The sequence below is a fragment of the Lissotriton vulgaris genome, chromosome 1_1, assembly GCF_964263255.1.
Source record: "Lissotriton vulgaris chromosome 1_1, aLisVul1.2, whole genome shotgun sequence".
Lineage (NCBI taxonomy): Eukaryota > Metazoa > Chordata > Amphibia > Caudata > Salamandridae > Lissotriton > Lissotriton vulgaris.
Genome location: NC_141685.1, coordinates 1,009,421,108 through 1,009,447,985, shown reverse-complemented (window position 1 = coordinate 1,009,447,985; position 26,878 = coordinate 1,009,421,108). Strand labels below are relative to the sequence as shown.

Sequence of the window (26,878 nt, the reverse complement as noted above, 5' to 3'; positions counted from 1 at the left end):
GAGAGGGTGAGAGGGGGTGCGGGGGTGAGAGGGGGTGTGAGGGTGAGAGGGGGTGTGAGGGTGAGAGGGGGTGTGAGGGTGTGTGAGGGTGAGAGGGGGTGTGAGGGTGTGTGTGGGTGAGGAGGTGTGAGAGGGTGTGTGTGGGTGAGGAGGTGCGAGAGGGTGTGTGAGGATGAGGGGGTGTGAGGAGGAGGGGGTGTGAGGAGGAGGGGGTGTGAGGAGGAGGGGGTGTGAGGAGGAGGGGGTGTGAGGAGGAGGGGGTGTGAGGAGGAGGGGGTTGAGGAGGAGGGGGTGTGAGGAGGAGGGGGTGTGAGGAGGAGGGGGTGTGAGGAGGAGGGGGTGTGAGGAGGAGGGGGTGTGAGGAGGAGGGGTGTGAGGAGGAGGGGGTGTGAGGAGGAGGGGGTGTGAGGAGGAGGGGGTGTGAGGAGGAGGGGGTGTGAGGAGGAGGGGGTGTGAGGGTGAGTGAGGGTGTGAGGGTGAGGGGTTGAGGGGGTGTGAGGGTGAGGGGTTGAGGGGGTGTGAGAGGGAGTGAGGGGTTGTGAGGATAACTGGGGTGAAGGGGGCGTGGTGAAGGTGATGGGGGTGAGAGGGGGTGAGTGAGGGGGTGAGTTAGGGGGTGAGTGAGGGTGAGAGGGGGTGTGAGGGTGAGAGGGGGTGTGAGGGTGTGTGTGGGTGAGGAGGTGTGTGAGGGTGTGTGTGGGTGAGGAGGTGTGAGAGGGTGTGTGAGGGTGAGGGGGAGTAAGGGGTCTGAGGATGAGGGGGTGTGAGGAGGAGGGGGTGTGAGGAGGAGGGGTGTGAGGAGGAGGGGGTGTGAGGAGGAGGGGGTGTGAGGAGGAGGGGGTGTGAGGGGGTGTGAGGGTGAGGGGTTGAGGGGGTGTGAGAGGGAGTGAGAGGTTGTGAGGATAACTGGGGTGAAGGTGACGTGGTGAAGGTGACGGGCGTGAGAGGGGGTGTGGGCGTGAGAGGGGGTGTGAGGGTGAGAGGGGGTGTGAGGGTGAGAGGGGGTGAGAGGGGGTGAGAGGGGGTGTGAGGGTGAGAGGAGGTGTGGGGGTGAGAGGGGGTGTGGGGGTGAGAGGGGTGTGGGGGTGAGAGGGGGTGTGGGGGTGAGAGGGGGTGTGGGGGTGAGAGGGGGTGTGAGGGTGTGTGTGTGGGTGAGGAGGTGTGAGAGGGTGTGTGAGGGGGAGTAAGGGGTGCGAGGATGAGGGGGTGTGAGGATGAGGGGGTGTGAGGATGAGGGGGTGTGAGGATGAGGGGGTGTGAGGATGAGGGGGTGTGAGGATGAGGGGGTGTGAGGAGGAGGGGTGTGAGGAGGAGGGGTGTGAGGAGGAGGGGGTGTGAGGAGGAGGGGTGTGAGGGTGTGGGGGTGTGAGGGTGAGGGGTTGAGGGGGTGTGAGAGGGAGTGAGGGGTTGTGAGGATAACTGGGGTGAAGGTGACGTGGTGAAGGTGACGGGCGTGAGAGGGGTGAGAGGGGGTGTGAGGGTGAGAGGGGGTGTGAGGGTGAGAGGGGGTGTGAGGGTGAGAGGGGGTGTGAGGGTGAGAGGGGGTGTGAGGGTGAGAGGGGGTGAGGGGGTGAGAGGGTGTGTGGGGGTGAGAGGGTGTGTGGGGGTGAGAGGGTGTGTGGGGGTGAGAGGGGGTGTGGGGGTGAGAGGGGGTGTGGGGGTGAGAGGGGGTGTGGGGGTGAGAGGGGGTGTGGGGGTGAGAGGGGGTGTGAGGGTGTGTGTGGGTGAGGAGGTGTGAGAGGGTGTGTGAGGGGGAGTAAGGGGTGTGAGGATGAGGGGGTGTGAGGATGAGGGGGTGTGAGGATGAGGGGGTGTGAGGATGAGGGGGTGTGAGGATGAGGGGGTGTGAGGATGAGGGGGTGTGAGGAGGAGGGGTGTGAGGAGGAGGGGGTGTGAGGAGGAGGGGGTGTGAGGGTGAGGGGGTGTGAGGGTGAGGGGTTGAGGGGGTGTGAGAGGGAGTGAGGGGTTGTGAGGATAACTGGGGTGAAGGTGACGGGCGTGAGAGGGGGTGAGAGGGGGTGTGAGGGTGTGTGTGGGTGAGGAGGTGTGAGAGGGTGTGTGAGGGGGAGTAAGGGTGAGGGGGAGTATGGGTGAGGGGGAGTAAGGGGAGGAGTAAGGGGGAGGGGGAGTAAGGGGAGAGGAAGTAAGGGGGAGAGGGAGTAAGGGGAGTGAGGGTGAGGGGGGTGTGAGGATGAGGGGGTGCGAGGATGAGGGGGTGTGAGGATGAGGGGGTGTGAGGATGAGGGGGTGTGAGGATGAGGGGGTGTGAGGATGAGGGGGTGTGAGGATGAGGGGGTGTGAGGATGAGGGGGTGTGGGGGTGAGGGGGTGTGGGGTGAGGGGTGTGGGGGTGTGGGGGTGAGGGGGTGTGAGGGGGTGAGGGGGTGTGAGGGAGTGAGGGGTTGTGAGGATAACTGGGGTAAAGGTGACGTGGTGAAGGTGACGGGCGTGAGAGGGGGTGTGAGGGTGAGAGGGGGTGTGAGGGAGGGTGTGAGGGGGTGAGGGGGTGTGAGGGTGAGGGTGAGGGGGTGTGAAGGTGACTGGGGTGAGGATGACTGGGGTGAGGGTGACGGTGGGTGAGGGAGTGAAGGTGAGGGAGGGTGTGAGGGGGGGTGAGGGTGTGAAGGGGGGGTGAGGGTGTGAAGGGGGGGTGAGGGTGTGAAGGGGGGTGAGGGTGTTAGACCCGGCCTCGTGGAGTGGTCCTCCCTGACCCGTGCACCACACCAGGCCCCTGATTATCATGGCCTACCCGGCCCACTCCCTCCATGACCCCGCAGACAACACTGGACTTCCCCCGTCCCCACCCCCCATCTTTCCAGTCCCGGACGCACCCAAACCCTATCGGCCCGAAGGCCTCCGGTGACCATTCCCCTGCACCCAAGATGGCCGCCCCAGCCCCAGCCCCAGCGCGACCTCGGCCCTAGACGCTCCATGCCCGGCTGGGGGGGTAGAGAGCTCCCAGTGAGCGAGAGAGGGAGGAGCAGTTTCTATCACACCTCCAGCCTCCCCCTTGAGAGATGGGCTTCGATTGCCCCTCCGGCCTCCCTGAGAGCTGGCTCCACGCCTGCTGTGTGTCTGTGATCCCTCCAGACCCAACTTGAAAGGATCAAAGGGCCGCGTGGCAGGAAACCTCGACAAGCGACCCCCAGGTGCTAAGACCCCTGCCTGCGAGGACTCCTGACATCAAAGAGGAGCAGACCTATAACAAGACCCGCGCTCTAGGACTATATCGGCAGATTGAATCCTGGAACTAAGAGCCCTGCTGATGTGGTCGCGGCTCAATGAAACATCGAAGAAGAAACTACTCGGACCTTGGAACCTTGGTGAGCCCTGCTGACAGTCGCGGCTACCACCTGGCAGAGACTGACTTCTGCCTGAACCATCTGAGCCCTGCTGACGTGGTCGCGGCTCCCTTGCAACCTTGAGAACACCTGAGCCCTGCTGATTGGATTGCGGCTCCCCAAAAATGGTAAGACTTTCGACATCCTTGCTCGAGCCTGCTGACTTGGTCGCGGCTCGGAGACTGTTCTGGTCCGGCTGGACCCAAGATCGTATCCTATTCCCCGGCTAGAGGATTGAGAGCTGTGCGCCGGATACGCACCTGCATTGAGCCTGATCCTCAAGACTGTCCCGCTACCCCTACCCTTACCGAGACTTTATGAGCCCTTGCTCTACTTGTAAATACGAACCTTGCGGATCATAAAGATCCTGATATCTTGCTAGATAAAGAATACGTTCTTCAGAACCTACAGTGTGGTGTCTCTTTGTCGAAGTGGTGCTAGCTCAGCGCGTATGATCCTAGATACGAGACTCTTCCGAAGAAGGGTCTCCCGCCAGTGCTCGGCTGTATTCCTAGGAGAGGTCGGTCACAGGGTGGGTATCCCCAAATGTGGGTCCCCGTGCTCTCCATGCCACTGGAGTCAAGATAGCCTCGCTGATGAGGGGTGAAACCTCGAAACCAGTCCTAGGATGCTTGTTTCCAGTCCAGGGAGGACCTGGCCTGGCAGTTCGGGCTGGACTGTTCCCTGGCGCACAGCATTCTGGGAAACCCACTTGGGCCCTACAGCGCTGCTGTCTGGAGAGCCGCCCAACACCTTACAGGCTTACTGGAGCAATCTGTTCGTGGTGCCCTCCGCACACCAGTCGGGATTCCCTCCGTATAGCAGTTAGACTTCACAGTTATACAGTTCAGACGTGCAAGAAGCTGGTATTTGCACCCAGCCACCGATTACTTAACTCTTCAATTTAACCAGTAAACCAATCCCTTTGTCCTGCCAGAAACGGCCCGTGGTAAGGAGTAAATGTTCAGGGCAGCTGAAGCAAAGATCTCGGGAGCAAGTTCCTAATTATTACATTTAAAATTTAAAAAAAAAAAAACAACAAAAAAAAACACACAATCTTGGACTCACAATCTGTTACCCCTACATTCTAGACATGCGTCGCTGACTCGTCTATGTTGTTCCTTCCTGGGGGAGGTCACCAACACATATAACGTTAGTATTAGCTTTGTACAGCCTGTCCTCTTTACTCACAGGGGCGAGGTCTTGGTATAAAGGCTGTGGCAACATACTATTTAAATGATCCACAGAGGAGACTGCCGACGCCTTTGATGCGTCACCCGGAAGTGTTTGGAACATTCTGCACCCACTCTTAGGTGGAGAGGGAGCCCTGGGCACCACAGAGAAACGCAGCCATTGCCTTGTGGTGCAGGAGACTTCCGACCAGAAGGCTGGTGTCTCGGACCAAGGAAGGAGGTTCTTGTGCTGACTTGACTACAAGTTGCCACATAGTACAATGGTCACAAATGTATTCTGTGGTCCCATTTCCTCTCTTTTGTCCCTACACTATTTTGTATTCACGCCTCCAGAATGGCCGGTGAGGGGAAGACTTGTGACTTTCTGGGCGTCACATTGTGTGCGATCTTTAAATAGTAAATTACAGAATCTATTTATTTGAAATTAAATACCTCTGGGCTCTGGCCACATATGTTTTCGTGTAAGTCTGCACGTACTGTATCTCACTACCTTGCCATTACTTTCAGATCTTCGGCCGCCAGGGGGCAGCCAATGAGACCTGGGAGCCCCGTTTGCTTGGACAATGATGTACATTAAGTGCTGTGCTGTTAGGAAGCGTGGGCAGCTGCTTATTAAGACAGTGTTTGTAAATGAGGTATGTGCCTCTGGATACGGTGCAGGTGTAGTGGAAGACTCCGGGATCTGAACGGGAACAAAATGTAGGTGTAGGTAGAGTCAAGCAATATACACCCGGTTCATCATACTGGTCCCCCAATAATGGAGATTAACACACAGTCAGATTCTTCCAGTTGAGAGTCAATTGAATCACCCAAGAGCCCACCAGTGGGGTAACCATAAGTGAGGGGGCCCTCCCGCAAGATAGGGTGAAGGGGCCCCTCACACTCATCAGTAGGGGCTGAGGGCCCCCCCTCCAGTATGGGTAAGCCTGAGGGGGCTTTGATTCGCCCCTGGAGCCTACTCATACCCTGAGAGGGCTGTCACAAGCCTGGCATAAGGTTCTTGGAACACAACACACCAGCCAACAGGCTGCGCGATGCCATGGGTTGGGCTTGGGCTTCTGGTTATACTGCTACACGTGGTAGTGAAATGACTAGACAGTGCCGAGGTACTCAATGTCTAGTATGTCACATGGGTATCTGAGCAGCGCATGCAAGAGAGTTATGGTTGTATGGTTTATTGCTGAATATACAATTTTGTTATTTTTAAAGGGGTTGAATCATAGCCGTAAGCTTTTTTCAAGTTACGTTTTTTTGGAGGGGTGGCATTTCTATGGTTTGAACAACAAGTTTTATTTTCTCGTCTGAGAAAAGAATGATAGCTTTCTTTTAACAAAGTCCTATATATCAAACAGTCCGCCTTTAAATTCAGTCACCTGACACCACAGACTGCCCATCAAGGATTAAGGCTGTTATATATGACAAAACGCGTCTGGATAAAAGTGCTGCCGCATTGTACTAAAGCGTGTTTCATCTTTAAAGGCAGGCCGCTGCTTATTTTCTCTGTGCTGCTGGCAATTCAGAGGGGACCCATTCCCTGGGGCCCGCCTCTTGATGCTGGGTGCCCTGGAGCCCACCCAGTGTTCGGGAGCGCTGGGGGAGCCCCAATGTCTCATGGTCTTTGCTGGCTCCCCTCCTCAGTGGGAGCCGGCATTTCTCCTGCACGCAGGGAGCAGTACAAATGCTGCTCCCTACGAGCAGGAGGAATTCTTTCATCGGTTTTCCTACCCGCTTGACAGTGGGCAGGAAAAGAGATGAAAAGTCCGCTCCCAGTGGGCGGGAGCAGTTTTTCTGCTCCCACTTGCTGGGAGCGGACTTACTTGGGCTCTCACTTGGTGGGAGCTCTTAAAGCTCCTGCCAAGCAAGAGCACACAGGTATGTTCTGGGATGGCCACCCCGGGACATAGGGAGCTGGCCCTGGAGGGTTCCAAGACCATTAATGGCTCCAGGAGGCGGGCTGCGAAGCCCCCTTCTTTGTTTTTTTAGGGCCAGCCCGGGGAGGTGGTCGTCCCCAGGGCCGAAAACACCCTCCCCTTTCTTGCATGTTGGCCAAGCACCAGAGAGGTGGTGGTCCCCGGGGACAAATATGGCCTAGGAGGGGGGCCTCCATGGTATCTTGGGACAACAGCACTAGGCCGGGGGGGGGGGTCGTGGTATTCCTACCCTGTCCCTTTAAAAAAAAAATATTTGCGATTTGGCTAATATATAAATGTATATTTTGTTTTCCACAGAAAAAATCAAAGGATAAAGTAAAGTTTTAGTTGGGTGAGAATTTTCAGTGACAATGTAATGTTATAAACATACAAAACTACTGAAATTCACCAGTTCTAGTTGCCTTTGGCAACAATAACTCATGCCCTAAAGGAAATATAATTCATGCTCCACCATGCACAATTTTCTCATCAATAATTTAATAGCAAATGTTGAAAATATTGCAGTGATATTATCAATGAGGTCTTAGGATAGGTCATAAGTGATGCAATATGTGGTGTAATTAGAAGTGCATGGCGAGGGCGTGAGATATAGTTACCTTAGGATACAAGTTATAAATACCAGAGCCAACTATAACTGGTGAATTTCAGTGGTTTTGCAAGTTTAAAATGTTACATTGTAGCTGAAATTTTCACCTAACTATAATGTTAAACTATAGATTTTTCCAGTGAATTTCTAGTGTTTTTATTAATGTAAAGAAATATTTTGTTTCCATGCATAAAGCTAACCCCCTCAAAGTGCTTAGTTTGTAAAAATGTAAGTGCCAGGGCCCTACCCAGGAGGCTGCTGCACCTTTCACCACATATTGCTTCTGCCAGTGAGAGTACCAACACAACTACTAACCATCAAACCGCTACAAGTTTGACAATTTCAGTTATTTGAGGGCACCCCAAGCCACAAAAAAAGCTGTGGATAGCAGGATTTGTTCATTTTGTATATTGAATTATTAAATACAGTTGCCGCGCTCATCTTCAAATTACACCTACAGCACCACCGTGTGGTAGACGGTCATTAGTGCCGGTGTTGAGAATTAAGTGCCATTGACTAACAATGGAAAATATAGGCACAAATGAAGCACTGGCTCAGCGAGGGATTGGATGCAGGACAACCTGTAGGCAGCCAACCACACAACATGCACGACCCTCCTCCCTGAGACAATATTTGCTACGGGGGACCCCATCTCCTGGGACATTACTTAAATATAGGGGAGGAGGCGCAAACCCCCCTACCCAAGCCTTAATAGGCCCCGGGTACAACATCTCCCGGGGCAGAATTCCATAAGAAAAGTGGATTTCCACGCAACTCCCCTCCCCGATTAACCCACTCACTGAGCCTTAATAGGCCCTTGTGACCCCATTCCCAGGGCAAAATATACTTATATTAGGGGAGGGGTCACCTACCCACCCCCCGCCCAAATGAGCCTCTGGACCCCAGTCTTCAGGGCCAACCATTAATAATAGCCTTATTAAGCCCCAGGTACACCATCACTGGGTCCACATTCCAATATTTAAGGGATGGGGTGTGTGTTCCCACTCCTCGAGGCTCCTTGGGCATCCTGGGACCCCTTCGCTGGGGCCAGAGTTGGGTGCCCCAGTGCCCACCAAGGGTACCCACAAACCACTAGTTAGGGGCTACAAGGGGAGCCCCAGTGCCCCCATGGCCCCAGCCGGCTACCCACCTACTGCGGGAGCTAACAACATTGCTCCTGCCCGGAGGCAGAAGCAGTTTATGCTTGCGCCCTTCAGGTTGGAGCAAGATCTGTTTCCTTGCCCACGGGGAAACAGAAGTCTGCTCCCACCTGGCGGGAGCCATTTTATATCTCCTACCAGCTGGAAGCGAAAATCCCTTCCCTGTCCCCGCTGGCGGGAGATTTAAAAATGTACCCGCCAGGCAGGAGCAAATATAGGTTTCCTTTCCCGTGCTGATGCAGGCAGGGAAACTACTGTGTCCTGGGGGTGGGTTCCCTGGGACACAGGCTGTGAGCTGGCCCGGGGGGGGGGGACCGGTGGGTGTTCCCCCCAGTGCCTTTACTGGCACAGGGAGGAGAGCCGTGCAATCCCACTACCCTATTTAGCAGAAATCGGTCCTGGGGGATGGGGTCCCCGGGGCCCTTTAAGAATTGGGGAGAAGGGCAGCACAGACCCTCCTCACCTTCATTTAAATATTGACCCCGGGGGTCTGGTCCTTGGGGCCTCAGGCTTGGGGTGAGGCCATGCACCCTCCTCCCCTAAATGACATTCACCACCCCTGTGGGCCCTGGCCCACGTCGGGCCATTTTCTTTTCTACTGTGAGGGAGCCCACGCTTTAAAAAAAAAAAAAAAAAAAAAAAAAGTATATATTTGCCACAGATTTGTGGATTCTCTGCAACATAGCTGCAATAGTTTTTTTTTTTTTTTTTTTTTTTAAACAGCCTCGACTGCCAGTGGTGGAGACAATGAAGTTAAAAACCAATGCATTTGGGTGGAAGTCCGCCCACAGTCTCTCCAGTCACCGTTTTTAGGTCTCACGTGGCGCAGGCTGCGCAGTCTCGCTCGCGAGATTTATTGACTGAGTAGCAAGGGTTAACCCCGCCCCTCTTCTCCATTGGCTGGCCTCCTAAACGGCGGCCAGCCATTGGAGAAGAGGTCTCAGTTACGTCATTCTCTCGCTCTAGGCCCTGTCTTTTTTGGATTGGGTGGGGGGTGTTTTTTTTGTTTCTTTCTCTCCTCTTTCCATTGGCTGGAATGTAAACAACAAGTCAATGGAGAAGAGGGGACAAAGAAAAACACGCCCCTGTTAAGACCCGGCCTCGTGGCGTGGTCCTCCCTGACCCGTAGCAACTCCCATCCGAGCTTCCACCACAACAGACCCCTGAGTCCCCCGGCCTAACCAACCCTTCCCTCCACGTTAAGTCCTAACCCTTCCCAGACTTCCCAGCCCATGCCTCCATCTTCCCGGCCCGTAGGCCCTGTGTGCCCACTTTTCGGCACCTAAGATGGCCGCCCGAGCCAGCGCGGCCTACGCAGAGAGGCACCACCCTGGCGGGAGGACAGAGCGCTCCCAGCGAGTGAGAAAGGGAGGAGCAGTATCCTTCACACCTCCGACCTCTCCTCGAGAAGTGGATTTCGATCGCCTCTCCGTCTGCCCAGAGGGCTGGCTCCACACCTGTTGTGTGTCTGGGACTCCTCCCGAAACCAACCTTAAGGGATCAAAGGGCCGCGTGGCAGGAAACCCCAACAAGCCGCCCCCAGGTGACAAGTCCCCTGCCTACCAGACTCCGGAGATCAAAGAGGAGCAGTCCTATAACTGGGCGTGCTCCGGGACTATCGTCAGATTCGATTCTGGAACATCGAGAGCCCTGCTGACGTGGTCGCGGCTCGTTTGGCAGAGAAGGACTTCTGCCGGAACCACCTGAGCCCTGCTGAGTGACTCGTGGCTCCCCTGAAGATCGTAAGAACTCCGACATCGTGCTTGAGCCCTGCTGAGTGACTCGCGGCTCCCCTGAAGATCGTAAGACCTCCGACATGTTGCTTGAGCCCTGCTGAGTGACTCGCGGCTCCCTGACTCTCCTGGTCCGTCTGGACCCTGAAAGATCGCCCCGTATCCCCCGGCTCTAGGATTGAGAGCTGTGCGCCGGAAACGCAACGACAAGGACACTGATCCTCTAAGACTGTCCCGCTACCCCTACCCTGACCGAGACTCTTTGAGCTCCGGCTCTACTTGTAACTACCAGCTTTCATTGATCATAAAGATCCTTTGAATCACAAGATAAAGAAACGTTCTTAAGCAGCTACGGTGTGGTCTCTCTTTGTCGTTGGTACTTGTGTAGTGTGTGCGATCCTAGATTCGAGACTCTCCCCCTGAGAAGTCTCCCTCCAGTGCTCGTCTTCGTACCTAGGGAGGTGGGTCCTAGGGTGGTCGGGTACACTTCCTGCCCTCCCCTGCGGTCGCCTTCTAACACCCCCCCAGTCTGCAAAGGACGGGGCTTAGTGACAAATGGCGAGCACGTGGAGCAAAGCCTGCCCCTTCCATCAAAGCAGAGCAGCGGGGCTGGAAGAACATGAATGTCACTGACCCGTCTTTCTGCAATGAACTCCTGTCTGTGTCTGAGTGTGTGGGTGTCATGACACCTTGCTCTCCTCTGCTTGCTTCCGGTTACTGTGTCAATTGCTGATGGTCTTTTGTATCTAGTTACCTGTCCGGTGGCCCTGCCTCTGCTCCCCGGGGAGTCTGGTAGCGAGTCCTGCCCCCAGCACAGGGCAGTCTCCCTGGAGACCGAGGCGTTGGGTTTGTACACAGCGCTCCTCTACGCGCCGGGCTGTTTCCACCCACCAGAGTCCGGCTCAAAGCCCTTAACCACATGCGTGCGAGCGGAATTCCGCTCGCACGCTCAGATTTTCTAAATCCCATTATTCATGACGAGCTGGGCTCGGCATCAGCGTGCGAGGAGGCTACGCCATGACGAGCCCAGCTCGTCATCAGCCCCGAAGGGGTTAACTTGAGGGACCTGCTGACCACCAGGAACCAGAACAACTGGAAGGAGCTAATTGAGAAAGAGGCTTTCACCCGGGTGTCCTGGAAGGCCAAATACGGGTAGCAGGAGCGCCAGCGGCTTCCCATCCGGAGGAGGCAGCGGGTGGTCACCAACCTGCCCGTGGTCACCAACAAGCTGCCCCTGATCCACGCGCCAAGCAAAGAGGAAGAGGAGAAGCGGGAGGAAGAGCGTGCTCCCCCCGAGCTGGGCAGAGGCAGCAGGGGCACCCTCTCCCACGCGAAGATGAGACCCGCCACGTCCCACACGCTGCTCTATCAGGGCTTCTCCAAGGAGGGGCAGGGTCGGTCCATGTACCTGCAGAGGCGAAAGCTGGAGAGCCCAGAAGACAAGTTTCAGCACCCCCTGCTATCATCCTGTAAGTATGGATGGAGGATAGGTGAGAGAAGGGACCACAGATACTCACTCTGTGCCCTCTACTGCATCTTAAAACCCCATATCCCGACCCCTGATGTGTGCGCGCGGGTCGATGTTCAAAAAGCGATACCATTACCCAGATGCTTCACGCCTATACTGTCTGCACCCTAGATCACTGCTTCCTAAATTCAACACCCTGAACCTCGAGTGGGCGTCGTGTGCGTGAGTGCTTCGCCAGGGATGCTCTTGCACCTCACGTCAATGCCTGAGCGCTGTATAGCCGCACCTAGCTAAAACCCAGCATTCTGAATATTACGCGTATGTGCGTGAGCCTGAAAGAGGCAGCTGTCGCATATGCAGTCTGCCCCCGCATCATTGCATGCTGTCTACATGTGGGGTGGGAGAAGACACTTTTCACAAACAAAAGTTTGCATAGTTATCACAGCGTCTTGTGTGCATGTTTTTTAATGCTGGTCATTTCAGAACAAATTTCTTTGTCTTTTTCTGTACAAGTTGTGTATGTTCTGTAAATGTGTGCCCTCCCCGCACACACGATTGGATGTCGTGAATGGAGTATGCTTGAGTTTTCGAATGTGCAGTAGAATCCCGACATGCTCAGCTTCATTTGAGTGTAAAGCAGGGTGGTATTTTTGCTCCCTCAGGTCCACACTTTGCCACATTTTCTGCACATTAAATGTTGCCAGATGGAGTAATTTATAAGCTCAAATGCTGTTCAAGTCACATTTGGTGCCATCTCTCCCGCCCCCACACCGCTTTAATTTTTTTACAACACGTCTTGTTTCCTACTTACCCTGTGCCATCTGTGTGTGTGTGTCTCTGTGTGTGTGGGGGGGCTCTGTGTGTGTGTGTGGGGGGGCTCTGTGTGTGTGTGGGGGGCTCTGTGTGTGTGTGTGGGGGGGGGGCTCTGTGTGTGTGGGGGGGCTGTGTGTGTGTGTGGAGGGGCTCTGTGTGTGTGGGGGCTCTGTGTGTTGTGGGGGGCTCTGTGTGTGGGGGGGGGCTCTGTGTGTGGGGGGGGCTCTGTGTGTGGGGGGGCTCTGTGTGTGGGGGGGGGCTCTGTGTGTGGGGGGGGCTCTGTGTATGTGGGGGGGGCTCTGTGTATGTGGGGGGGGCTCTGTGTATGTGGGGGGGGCTCTGTGTATGTGGGGGGGCTCTGTGTATGTGGGGGGGCTCTGTGTATGTGGGGGGGCTCTGTGTGTGTGTATGGGGGCTCTGTGTGTGTATGGGGGGGCTCCGTGTGTGTGTGTGTGTATGGGGGTGCTCTGTGTGTGTGTGTGTGTGTGTGTGTAGGGCTGTGTGTGTGTGGGGGGGGCTCTGGGTGTGGGGGCTCTGTGTGTGGGTGTGGGGGCTCTGTGTGTGGCTCTGTGTGTGGGTGTGTGGCTCTGTGTGTGGGTGTGTGGCTCAGTGTGTGGGTGTGTGGCTCAGTGTGTGGGTGTGTGGCTCAGTGTGTTGCTCTGTGTGTGGCTCTGTGCGTGTGTGTGTGTGTGGCTGTGTGTGTGTGTGTGTGGCTCTGCAAATGCAATAGGTCTAACATTTGCGAGAGATTAAGCTATTGGCATTGTAAATGACAATTCCATTTATTTATCTATCTGTTTTCAAAACCAACACATAAATAACAATTTTGTCATTTACAATGCCAATAGCTCTAACTTTTGCAGAGGCGAGACCGTTGCATTGCAAATGCTTGTTGCCTTATGGTCTGAAGAAAACCTGAGCTCTATCAATGTCAATCAGCATGTTTAAGCTAGATGAAATCGAAAGACTCATGGTGTGAAGTCAGTCCGTGTCATGGGAGTTGAGCTTTGGAAGGCTCTGTATTCCATCATGAAAAGCCAACTTATGCTGGCATTGTTCAAAGGAAATCTGAAAATAAGAATCGAAAGATATCTTCATTATCTTCCATGAAAGCATTAGGTCTACCCAACCAGGATCAGTCAAAGAAGATACATGTATTCTCTGTATGCAGTGAAAACCCCAGGGCAGCCTGGACCTGAAGGTAGGAACTTTGGCAGACCACTTTCTTTGGTGATGCATTACTCAAGCAAGATGTTACGAGGCACAAGGGCAGCCCAATATACCCATAAAAGCCTTGGCATTTACAGTGAAAACCCGGAACAGTGGTTCAAAGCATGCTTATTCTGTAGCCAAGTAACACATCTGGATAAAAAATGTAAAAATAATATTCCGCTGAATGTCAATTGTCCAGCCAAACAATTATAAAAAGAACATCCATGAATAATAGTGAATAAAGGGCAACTGAGGGCCATATGCACGAACACATTTTTCCTTAGACACAGAATGGGTAAAACCCTTTGACACATCTGGTCCCAGATTCCTTGCATCAATATTTCCAGTACTCCAAAAAAAAAACTCAGTTATGTGCTCAAGGAAGTGACCAAACAGCACACCAGTTAAGAGGTGAAAAACGTATTAAGGTACTATTAGGGGGAACACCAGACACACAGATGGGTCCACAGATCAAGCCACTTGCTTGACCCTATTTTCATTAACATCCTCTCATCAAGGTGGATTTTTCGATTCTCTCAAATTGGTCAGACCACTACTTAACAGCCTTCCACATCCCAACCACACTGTCCAGCTCCACGACTTCATGCAACCTTAAGACTTCACCTTTGTCTAAACTTTCTCTCTCGACACCAGGAATTCTGAACTCTTCAAATATCACACACATCTGGGCACTGACACAAATTCAGCCAATGCTAATCTTAATAATTTGCCAATACTTTCGCTCATGTCAAAACACACACGACCCCCAGTGTACTCCACATGCTAGTGGTATACAGAAGATCTTAGGCAGCTCAAACACTACTGAAAGCAGCAAGAGCATCGTGGTGACGTAGCTGCTCCACTCATGACAGACTCACCTTCAGATCAACCCTCCACAACTACCACTCCCCCCTGCAGCAACTTAGGTGACTCTCCCTAGCCTCTCACATTCAGGAAAGAGCCAAGTCCTTCATAAAATATTGACCATTGTAACAGAATTATTGCAACCTCCTGCCTCCTCTGAAAACTATCACTCCCTCCCTTAACCTCAGCATGGCCCTCTCCTGTCACTTTCATAAGAAAATCAAGTGCTTTTACGAAAAGTTTGGATCTAAACCTTGCTAATACTTTTTAGATTTCATCAACCTAGCTTCCACTACTTCCAGTGGGCCAGCTCTGCCTACTTTTTCACCTCTCAATACAGAGGATGTAATCAGATCCATGCTCTCGGTTACATCTAGATCACCTAGCGACCCCTGCCCCCATCACAACTTCTCACTAGGACATAAACCCACTTGTGCGACCTTCACCCCTCTTTTCAGTCCTTCACTTGGCTTCCTATCTTATGGAATTGAAGTTGTTATGGTTTTGTTCTTACTCAAGAAACCCTCCCAAAGATCTTGGCCAACTACAGACTCATCTACTTGACAAACGTCAAGCTATGTGTTACCTCGCATCTCGCCACCTTCTCGATCCCATACGGTTGGTTTCAGGGGCAACCCACAGCACCTAAACTGCCACTGATGACATCTGCTTCATTATTGACAAGGAAGCAAGCGCCTGCCTTCTTCTTCAAGGTCCATCAGCAGCATTCGATAAGATGTCCCACTTCATTCCCCTGAAGCTCCTACATGACATGGGCAGGTGCCTCGCGGGACTTTAGTGTTTCTATTCTTTTTCTTTCTCATCAGACCCTAGCTGTTTTTCTCCCCCTGTTTCATTCAGACCCAGTCAGCATCCTGTGCTGCGTCCTCAAACTCACCCTTTGTAATATTTACATGGCACTGCTACTAGCAGGTCTGGACAGGCCTTTTCTTCCACTATGCATTTCCCCTGTGTGCTGGAGATCGTTTTTTTTTAGGGGAGTTGATTCTTCTGGTGCTTCTTTCACTTTCTATATCGAGAGAGAGAGAGAGAGAGAGAGAGAGAGAGAGAGAGAGAGAGAGAGAGAGAGAGAGAGAGAGAGAGAGAGAGAGAGAGAGAGAGAGAGAGAGAGAGAGAGAGAGAGAGAGAGAGAGAGAGAGAAGGGGCAAGTCGAGTAAATGTGATAAGAGAAGGAGAGAGGGGAGGAGGGAGAGGAGAATATATATATATATATATATATATACATACATATACCGTGTAGCTCCTCCTCGAATCTCTCGGCGTCTCAGGCACAGCCTAGCACACCAGCAAGCAAAGGGAGACGGACCACAACGAATCAGCATCAGTAAGTTTTATTAATACACAGAGAGATTATATAATATATATATATATATATATATATATATATATATATATATATATATATATATGCGGAAACTCCAAACACCACTTCCGAATCAGACGGGAGTCAAACCGGCGAGGAAATATAGGAGACGGACCACCAGATGCGCTTCACAGGAACTTTATTGCAGGAAAGCCGGTAGGCAAGAGGGCGCTACGCTTTTCGGGCTTGAAAAGCCCTTGTTCACATGCAAGTGAGCCAGATAGAGTTTTTTAATTTTATAATGCAGTGCACACCCAATCAGCCCGCCCAGTCACGTGATGTCAGAATTTCACAGAAATTAAAGACATACTACTCCTGTCTGTGGGAGTGTGGTGCTACATTTCGCATTTACATTTAACATTTCATTTTTATATTTCGCAAATAATGTGTAAATCAAATTTAGACAAACACTATAAATACAATGAAATGTCACTCTATGCAAAAAGTACAATATAGTTCCACAGTATTATTTGAGATGGTTTTATATATATATATATATATATATATATATATCTATCAACAAACACATGGCAACTTCGGTACACACACGGGGCATTAGTGGGCTTAGTCGTATCCGCAGACGCGTTTCTGGCTTCTGCCTTCATCAGTGCGGAAAAGCCATCGATGATTGGCCACAGTCTTTTAAACAGTCCTGCCATTTGATAGGTGTATCCTTGGCCAATGAACAGCCAGCAATGGGGCGTCTTCATTCCCGTTGTTTCTTGCCAATCGCAATGTTCATGGCGCACCCATCGTCGAAATCAAATGACAGCTGCACTTGCTGTGGTCCTGTGTCCCCTCGCCTGCCGCTCCACACCTGTGAGTGCCCCACGTATTAGAGAGACACTCCTGCTTTGTATAAGCAACGACCTACTCGGTCGACAGTATCTGTTAGCGGCGTTTCTGGCAGCCCAAATTAATAGAAAGACACCATTCCACCCAGGGCCAGCCGAACTCTCGGCGGGTGCAACCGAAAAGCGGAGGTGGAGCCGCTTTAAAGATCAACAAACACATGGCAACTTCGGTACACACACGGGGCATTAGTGGGCTTAGTCGTATCCGGAGACGCGTTTCTGGCTTCTGCCTTCATCAGTGCAGAAAAGCCATCGATGATTGGCCACAGTCTTTTAAACAGTCCTGCCATTTGATAGGTGTATCCTTGGCCAATGAACGGCCAGCAATGGGACGTCTTCATTCCCGTTGTTTCTTGCCAATCGCAATCGTCTACGAGTGGATCCCCGTCCTCACCTATACATAAACCAAGCTGCTGTTCGCGTGCTACTCAAAGGTGGACACCTTCGAGCTTTGATTTATACGAGGCCGTCCAGCTGCGGAGTATGCACCACCCCGGTACCCTGGGGGTCACTACAGTGAAGCAGAAGTCGTACTTGGAATCGAGGACAGGCCCACTTGTGGAGTCCATACAGGACTGGATTGTGTGCTTCCCGGACCACACTTCCCAGAATGCACAGTCTCATTTGAGCCTCCCATCGGTGGGTGTGTTATACATAAAATGGGGAAGTGGGTCGGCGGTTGCGCACACCGCTTCCGTTAAAGCCCCTGAAGAGAAGCAGATGGAGCTTCGAAACGCGTCGGGCAGATCCCGTACGGAGCGGCGTCTACGAGTGGATCCCCATCCTCACCTATACATAAACCAAGCTGCTGTTCGCGTGCTACTCAAAAGGTGGACACCTTCGAGATAAAAAATATATATATATATATATATATATATATATATATCTTTTTTTTATTAAGGAGGTGTGACTGCTTTGAGTACTTATGCCAGAGCTGCTTCTGGTTTCCCAGTCCAGCCCTGACTAGCAGCCACTATCAGACCTTTCGGCTTTAATATTATTTTGAATGCAGTTGATCCATTAACTTTCTGAAGTAACCAAAATGCCTGGGCCATCTTTACCTGTTCCATGACAAAGGTAGCCAAATGGGTGCATTAAGTGCCTTCAACTCAACTGTGATGAAACAGAAGTAGTCATTTTTTTAAGACATAACTGGTTTAATTCCTGATGGCCTGTAGATCTAGGACCTCCTCCTCAACCAACGCAATTAACTAGGAACATAGGCATCATTATCGACAGCGAGCTTGCAATGACCAATCACAGGACAGTGGTTTTGGCATCCTATTGATGCTCAAAAAATATTCAAGGGGGTGCCACTAAACTCTAAAAAGATAGTCACTCAAGCGCTTGGAACTAGCAGCCTAGATAGAGGTATTTCTCTCTATGTTGGCATCTCAGCCCACCTCTTCCGGAGGCTACAGGTGGGTCAGAATGCAGCCGCCAGGCTAGTACTTAATCTTCATCAACCGTCAGTCTCAAATCATCTGCAAACTCTCCACTGACTTCCCGTCCACATGCATGCTTATATCAAAGTGGTCTTGTCATACTTACAAGGCTGGCAATTACTTACCCCATACCTTAGCAATAGGATTCACTTCCACGGCCCTCCCAAAAGACTGCGATCTACCTCCATCTTGTTTGTTCACACGCCTCGCATCCTTCGCACCAGAAGTTGGGGGAGGGGCGTTCGCTCTTTCTATCTAGCCCCTAAAGCTTAGAACAAGCTACCCTTATCCACTTGCTCCACCAGTTCTATTCTTGACTTCAGAATAAAATCGAAAACCTGGCTACTTTAACCACCCCAGTGATGGTCAGGCCATCAGGCCATGCCTTTCTAACTCTGTGCCTGGATACCCCTTGGGAGTGAAATGTGCATAGAAGAGGGGGATTGTAGCAGAGTGGGGGCTGGACATATAAGAGAAGCCATTGATCTGGCTGTAGTTGAGAGAGACACTAGAACTAGTGCAATGTCAAGGGTGGCTTCCGGTGATGCTAAAAAATAAGCATTCAGTCGAATCATAAGGAAGGGCCGGTTGCAGTTTTCCTAAAAGAAGGAACCACTGGGTATGACTGCATTAATTAAACTGCTTCTCTTGACTGCTGCAGGCTACTGGTCTGATGTAAATCCAATCCTCACCCCACTTATATATGTCCAGCCTTACTAGTACCTTTACAGCTTTTCAACAGTCGAAATGTGCTCTGACTTTACCTCGGTCCTGATCATTGATCCAAAGGTGGAACTGTTGTTGACATTTATACAGCTAGTGTCCGGGACCTGCCTTTCTGGTGCCTTTTCCTAGTTCGAGCCTCCTTTTTGCAACTGGCCCCCTCTATATTACCCCCAAGTCCTGAATCGGCCATTTTGAATTTTTATATACAACTTATTTCCTCCACTTCACTTGTGCACTACGTGATAATTTCTTTGACAACAAATTATTTTCTTTGTTAAGTGAAAATATTGGTGCAAGGAATTAAATTAACTTTTTTTTACATTATAGTGGATGGTTTTTCTTTTTAGGATTGTTTGGCTGGATAGTTACCATTCAATGTATCACTGGTTTTATATTCCGTATCCAGATATTTGTGAATTTGTTGTAGAATGTGTCCACTTTGAACCACTGTTCCCTGTGTTCACCATCCAAGTAAGAGACATCTAGTTACCGTAACATCCTTCGTAGACACAATCTGTCACAAGCCAGCACGGTACACAATAATAATATTAAAAATGAGTCACTACCTGTGCTGGAACAGTACCAGAATCCAGTGTGGGTGACTAGAGTGTTGAGTGGACTGATGCATCTGTTCCAAAGTAAACTGCATTAACTCTGTATATTTACACTGAATAAACGGTTCATTGACATGGAGTGCATTGTTACAAGAAATAAGTAAATATTAGCCCACTGGTTGCATTGTGACCTGCCAGCGTTCCGGCGGGCCAGGTCTGCTGGTAGGGTGTTGTCACTGTTTACAAGGAACAAGTCCAGGGCATAAATTGTGAAGTATTGGGGGCAGAAAGGGTTTGGTTTTGCGTAGACAGCGGATTTGGAACCAAGCTGCTAGGTCTTCCTACTTCAAGTGATCCTTGAAGGCCAGATTGTAGTCTATGCAGCAGCCAAGCGGCTTGGTGCATAAGATGCAGCATTGAACAAAGCTGAGGTGCTTCATGCTCCAATTGTGCCAGAACAGAGGAATACAACTTCACTCTTCAGGAGGCTGACATCCAGATTTGGATGCAGCCAAGGCCTGCCTAACTCCACACTTCCCCATCCATAAGGGTATCCAGAATACTTCTGGTAGGGCTCATTAAGGACCTCAAGCCATATGACCACATCTTCTCACCCTAATGGGGCCTCACTGGCTTCCTTTCCCAACCTGCACCATCCTTTTTATTTTTTTGAGGAAGATACTTTTATTAAGTTTCATACAGAAATAGACAACAGATCCACCCCCAGCTGTACAAGACAAGAGATCAAGCATACATAAAAAATAACCTCTTTAATAGTCCCGGATGGACTCCAACCCTCAGCGGAACTATCCATTGTAGTTCTTTGCTGCACCCCCAGCCACTTCCGTACCCATGTCATGTCACGTCTCTTATTGCCATTCAAGGGCCCCATATGTTGTCAAATTTACTTGGACAGTCCCTTGCTTGGTACACTAACTTCTCTGCACCCATACACCAATCCATACTTTCTTCCCAATCCTACAGGGTTGGCAGCAATCTCTTCCCCCAGTTTCTAATCAAATTTCTCCATGCCACCATCAGGACAACATTACTAAAGAGCATAGCTTAACGATCAATTGATTGCTCCCCCCCACATATGCCTTGGAGATAAATTACTGAGCAATAGTCACTCTAAAAATTATTTCCTCCGATAAACGGTCCCTTTTCTTCTCTTATTATGCTCGGACCCCCGGACAATCCCAAATAGCGTGAATCCGAGAACCCCTCAACTGACTGCCCCGGAGACAACGGCCATCGGCAAACATACGCATTTGGAATTATCAGGTCCTAGTATAATATGCCCTGTGAAAAAGTTTCAGTTATATTAACCGGAAATCTGCCCAGATCGCTACCTACCCTGGTTATCAACCACTATGGCGAAGGAGCGTTGCTCCACTGCTTTCAAGCAATGCAGAAGCAAAAACATGACATTATAATAACTTTCAGTTATTATCATTTTATGTTTGCCTGCTTTGCGGCGGTGGGGCTGCTCTGATCGGCAAGCAGGGCAGAAGAGGAGGGGTTTGCCCACTCCTAAAAGTGTGCAGTGACAGTTTGGTCGGCCCTCAAAGGCCGGCCAACCAGTCATGCTCACTTTCGCACTTCTCCATTCAGGCTGCATTACAGCCTGCATGGAGAACAGGGCCACCCCTACAGCCCATTGCTGAGTGCCGTCTCACGGCACTCAGACCAGTCACAACGCTGCAATTGCAGCATTGTGAACGGCTCAGGGGAGGGAGCCTTGCGCCTTGCTTCCTGAAATCAGAAATAGGAGAAGCGACGCAGGACTGGGTAGAGACAAAGTAAGTGATTTTTGTAAAAAAAAAAAAAGAAAAAAAAATTCCTTCCCTCAATCACAACCCCCTCCTTGCAACCCCTCCTAGCCCCCCTACCCGCGAGTCATGCCAGCCGCTGCTGGTCCCTCTTCCATTTCTCTCAGAGCGTATTAAGTAGTGGGAGGCTATTGTGAAGGAGAGTAGAATAAATTTAGAGGTACTGCGTCACTCGTCAGAGGCGCACCCAGTCTAGTGGAGATTGCTCTGTCCCCTCCTTCTGGAGTGCTATACACCTACCCATGAGATCTCAATCGTTGATACTGTAGGAGTTGGCCTCCCCCATCTTTCCAGACGTCCCCCAACTTGGAGTTTCCGAGCAAATACAATTTCTCATATCTCCCCCAATCCTGAGCAAGTTGCTAAGGAGGTCAGAGTCCCACAATGGCACTCCAATGTCAATCTGCCCTGCCATCCCACAGCCCGGGGTCACCCAGTCAATGTCTTAACAAACACTGTTGTCTGAGAGGGCAGGGGGGTCAGCCCCCTCCCTCCATACAGTCTGCAGACATTACATTCCGGCTCCACTGCATGCCTATCTGCCATCAGGGAGGGTTCATCTTGCATCCACAAAGCCCAATCGTTTATCAGTAGAAGCTGTGTGGTCCAGTAGTAAAGGCGGAAACTCGGAAGGGAGATCTCCCCATCTGCGGGACGTCTGGCCAAGGTCAACAGGGCAATTCTGGGCACCCCTCCATCCCACAACAGCACCCGTATAGCTACATCGACAACCTAGAAAAATGTATCTCGGACATCAAAAGGGGTATTTTGCAAGACATAGAAGAATGTGGATACATAAATCATTTTGCCGAGCCACCTGTCCCAGTAAAGAGTGTGGGAGTCTACATGACTGCTCCATGTTTCTATATGCCACCAGGTCCTCGTCAGGTTATGTTAGAGAAAAATATCTGGATCCAGTGTTAAAGATTCAAAGATATTGAAAACCCAGTCTCCCAGTTGAGGAGGTGTCTCCACTCCCGACTACCCTCACAGTGGGGAGGCCACCGATTTGTGCCAATAAATGCGGATCCCTGCATAGGATCCAAAAATATCTAAGATTCTTAAATATATTCAGTATGGAACTTTGTGGGTCTGCTAGGTATAACAGGATACGTTCTTCCACACAAGGTCCCACTGGAAAACACGAATCTGGGCATGCGTGCGGATCCAGGCCACCAGGGGCTCAAATGCCACTGTGAAAAGCAGGTGAGACAGCGGACACCCTGGCCTACTACCCCTGGACATACCAAATTTTCTTGAGAACACTCCGCTGACACCAACCCTGGCCACGGGGTCCCTATACAGCTGCCCAACCAAAGACAGGAAGTTCGGGCCAAAGCCCTTCTTCCATAGGATGGCCAGCATGTACACCGACTACAGTGAGTCAAATGCTTTTTCAGCATTGAGAGCTAACAGAACTGCTTGGTCATCTAGTCCGTCACACTGTGCCAGGCACACTGTCCGCTGCTTTTAGTTAGGTCTCATAGCCCTATAAGGCAAAAGCCCAGTTTGTCTCTGGCCACCATGGAATCCACCACCTGCAAGCCTGCACCATCTTCAAAATCAGCTACATCACCTGAAAAGTCATAAGCACTGGAACCCTCATACCCCTTCCTATCGGCTGACAAGCCAAGCTCACCACTTTCGATGGCTCTCGCACAGGCACAGCTAGGGCACCACCAGACTGAAGGTAGGAAAATGAGCAAACTAAGGCAACAGTCATTCTCTAGGTGTGCACCGAGTATGTGGAAGAACATCCATCAGGACCGCCCCCCACCCCCACCCCCACCCCACCCCACCCCACCCTGTGTCAATTTAAGAAAGGGCGAAAGATGCCTCTCCTCAAAGAAACCTACATCATGGTGCAGGAACAGTCCACTTCCGCAGCTGCCCCACAATCACTTGTGGACTGTATCTTTGCCTTGGACTCTGGACAGCGCTCTGCTGTCATGTAGCAAATACTACGGGCCTCATTTATGAAAGCCTTGCGTCACCGGTGCGTCACTTTTTCCCATGTTAAAAGTGACGCACCGGCATGTTTACAGGCTGTGAGGGTTGGATGACGAATAAACACGCTTCTCGTTTGATAAGTGGGGCAGCGCGTGGTTTTGCCCTCTTGTCTCTCCACACCATTGTTGGTGTTGTTTGTCAATAAAGGGCTAGATAAAACCCAAAGATGCCAGGAGACGCCACGTGCCATGGAATTAGTGCCCAGCAAGAACCTGTGGGGCTTCCCTCCAAGAAACTCGGAAACTGTGATTAAGCTGGAGATAAAAATCGGTCTTGAAGCGTCTTTGATTCTCGTGTCAGACGTGCCTGGAGGAGGCTGTACGCACGCGCTCTCTGCAAGGAATCCACGGCCGCAGGCAGCACTCGCCTAAGTGTCGGGCGGCGGCACGTGAGCGCACAGGTGCACGCATGCAGCCAGAGCCGAGATAGCGCCCCGGGCCGAGAGAAATGTGGCGCCCCAGCTGATGGCAGTGAATTAAACGAGGCTAAAGGAGTCTCTTTAGTGTTCACTGATCACTTCCTGGATCAGCAGGGGCAGCCCCCTGAACACAAACATTCCGAGACCTGCCCCAGCTGCCTCACGCGCATGACGGTTTTGTAGATGTATGCCAGCAGGGGCCAAGGGACGGCAAGGAAGGGGGCTAGCGCGTGTTACTGTCATATGGGCCAAGCTGAGCACACGGCACAGACTGTCCAAACATTGGGGTGCAATTTCATGCGGGACATATCTCTGCCTGGCTAACGAATGGCCTTGCTGTGCGGGGCACACTGCACGCACTGCTTCAAGAAACCAGGGGCTATTCGTGCCAGGTGGTCTGCAACGTGCATTCCACTTACTGACCAAAACATGGCTCTGCCATGCCAGCGCTAGACCACACATGAGCCGTCACCCAGACATTCCAGGGCTGAAGTGGGCACTGAACCGCTCCAACAAAGGATGACGCAGTCATGCTGGGCGCCCACAGAGCACTGCAGTGCTTTACCAACGCACGTCCTGGCACTAAGGGCATGGCGTGCACACTGCACTGTTTATGAAAATGACAGCTTTGCTGCGCAGTCCGTGAGTGCTGCTGCGTAAGACTATAGCATGGTCATGCTGGGCCCGCATAGTGCTTAAAGTGTAAACGAATAAGTGCCCGGGCCCACAGCGGGGCTATCGGACGTCGGTGGTGCAATGGTTACCAAGGCTGCGTCGTCGTTATTCCAGCTCATTGCCTCTATAGTCCACGACCAGCCACTCCCTGCCCCTTTATTGCTCTAGCAGGTTCCCTCTCATCCCTGCTTTGTTTCTCTGAACTCTTTTTCTATAATTCCATTCGATCTTCTTTCCTCTGTTTGTGCGTTCTCTCTCTTACCCTGGGTATACCTCTGAGGTGGTAAAATTAAGTGCCGGTCGGCCCACCGGCTTAAATTAAGCTCTGTGCTTGGCTAGGGTCCCTGGAGCTCCCTGCATGTAGCTCGAAGGCCATGGCACGCGTAGCTGCAGGTTTCCATGGTCTATGCATGACTAGGTGCTCCAGCTTAGGTTTTTTCCCCTTTGCATTCTGGGACGTGTAGTACTGGTATTATAATAAAAACAAAGCAATATCGTGGAGTGGAGCAGCTAGACATGAATGGACACGGAAAACATTGCAGGGCTGGATTCACCGCCTAGACTTCGAGAAACAATTGAGAACGGATTTGTTCGGATCATACGATAAAGAAGTGACTCGCAGATACAGTCATGGCTGACGAGATGTCGCCATGTCACTACTGGGACACACGGCTCTTCTATCATTGGACTTTCCTGTTACATATTCTCCAATTGGCTCAATTAAAATGAAACAAGAAGACTATAACCCCCGTAACGCACTGAGATATGAAATCAAATTCCAGCACTGGAAAAGGTGTGTCTGGTGACATGGCGTCATGTTGTCACCAATAGTCATAAGCGAAGTTGAACGGCCGTGACTCGCTGTGTGTGACCAACGAGTTGCGGATACCACAGCTTTCACCCTCACTAATTGACTGTTTAGTACCCGTTTAACTCTGCCAGTCTGATTGCAGCCAGCCATATCGATTAAGTACAATATCCATAGAATTCAACAGAAACCAATGTTTAACGTTCCCAATTGTATCCACAGCCAATCAGATCAAGGAATATGGCATGACACTCCGGCGTGGCCAAAAGGCTCATTTTTAGCGCAAAATCAAACTAGCAGACATAAGCTGCCACAGATGTAACGACAAAAGTTTGGTCTTGCATGAACGCCAGGAAGCGGTGACACACTTCGTGTTAACCAAGCGCTCACAGCCGCCCACATGGTAATAAAAATTACAAAGAACTGTTAAAAGCGCACCAGAAAAAAAATCTCTCCACATGTTGATGCCACATACTTCCGAGGTGCTGGCCGGCCACCAGCTCCCAGGACCGGAGCGCCAATGGTTAAAGCCATGCCCTGCGTTTAACAACAGCTCAAGGGAGGGAAACTCTGCCGAGCACACACCCCAGATGCCGGATTCTGTGTTCCCTTTGTATAAAATCCCTTTTGCAAGAGCAACAGCGTGGGCACGTTAAAATTGGCCTGTTTGGGTACCAGCAGTGCGGTCCGACTTACCGTTGCCGCCGACAGCCTGGCATCGTCCGGTGGGGTCTGAGTCGACGCCGATGCTCTGGTCGCGGTGGCCGGACTGCGCCTCCCTGGCTCCCGTCCGGTTGTTGCAGCGACTCAGCGCTTCCCAAACCTTGGGCTCCCTTGGCGCGGAGCCCTGGCCCCGGGCCACGTGACCCGCTTCCCTTTGTAATCGCCAAGGCAGCGCCTCGCGCCCCAGGGAAAAAGTCTCCCTCTAAAAATAAAGGCCATTAAAACCAGGAACAAAACATCCCAGCAGAGGAGGCAGGGATTCCCGCCAAGGACTGCGCGAAAGGGGCGGGGGTCGTGATTGTAGTAAACTTCCTGCTTTTAATCAAAACAAGGGCTCCCTGGAGGCTCTGAAATAGAAACCACACCACGTTGCGAATGTGAGACAAAGTCTGCAGAACGTGCTCGATTTCCTCTCCGCGGGTTCGGAACCTCCTCCTCTTCGTCAGAGTTATCTTGCGGGAGTGCCGGGCCCAGCAGCCTGTGGATGGCTCACAGTTTATAGTTCTCTCCTGCAAGTGCAACATGTTCAAACAGGCGCCTTGAAGAGCTTATCTCTTCAGGAGCAGGGCTTTTAAGAGCCTCGTAACTGTCAAGCGGCCTCTTCACATGTTTGTCACTCGCTCTGCCAGTCCTGGTTTCGTTAACTAACAGCACTTTGCATGCTGGGACTTGTAGGATTAAGCTTAGACTAGACAACCAGAAACTTCAAATCTCAGCATGCTAAAAGGGTGGAGCATAAAAGTGAAGAGTGGCGGAATGTGGTGCACACGAGGCTTTACTTGGCAGCTGCATTTCAAATAAGGGGGCCATGGTTCCATAGGTTAAGGTGGCATTCAGCACGAAGAATATGCTGAAAAGGCGCATTGGGTGAGGCGCAGAAGCGCTTTTTCAGCAAGTATCACACTACTCCAGAACCCATAAAGGATTAGTGGTGAATTAGTATGGTGCAATATGAAAGTAATTTGAGTGGTGGGTATGTTAGTCAGTTATTTGGATTGATAAGTATAGTGGAGGGATAGAGGAGGGAAAAGGTTTGCATTTATATAGCAGTTACTACCCCTGACGAGGTGTAGAAGCACTTTTTCAGCAAGTATCACACTACTCGGGAACCCACAAAGGATTACTGGTGAATTAGTATAGTGCAATATG

The 26,878-nt window shown here is 51.3% G+C and overlaps 1 protein-coding gene across 1 annotated transcript in view; it reads right to left on the bottom strand.

The window, feature by feature from the left end:
• Positions 1-26,305, bottom strand: part of LOC147748407 (volume-regulated anion channel subunit LRRC8D-like) — a 62,785-nt gene extending 36,480 nt beyond the window's left edge. Inside the window, exon 1 of the mRNA XM_086961232.1 lies at positions 25,703-26,305. The gene's annotated coding sequence lies outside the window, so the exon portion shown is untranslated. The remainder of the gene's footprint in view (positions 1-25,702) is intronic.
• Between the last annotated feature and the right edge of the window lie 573 nt (positions 26,306-26,878).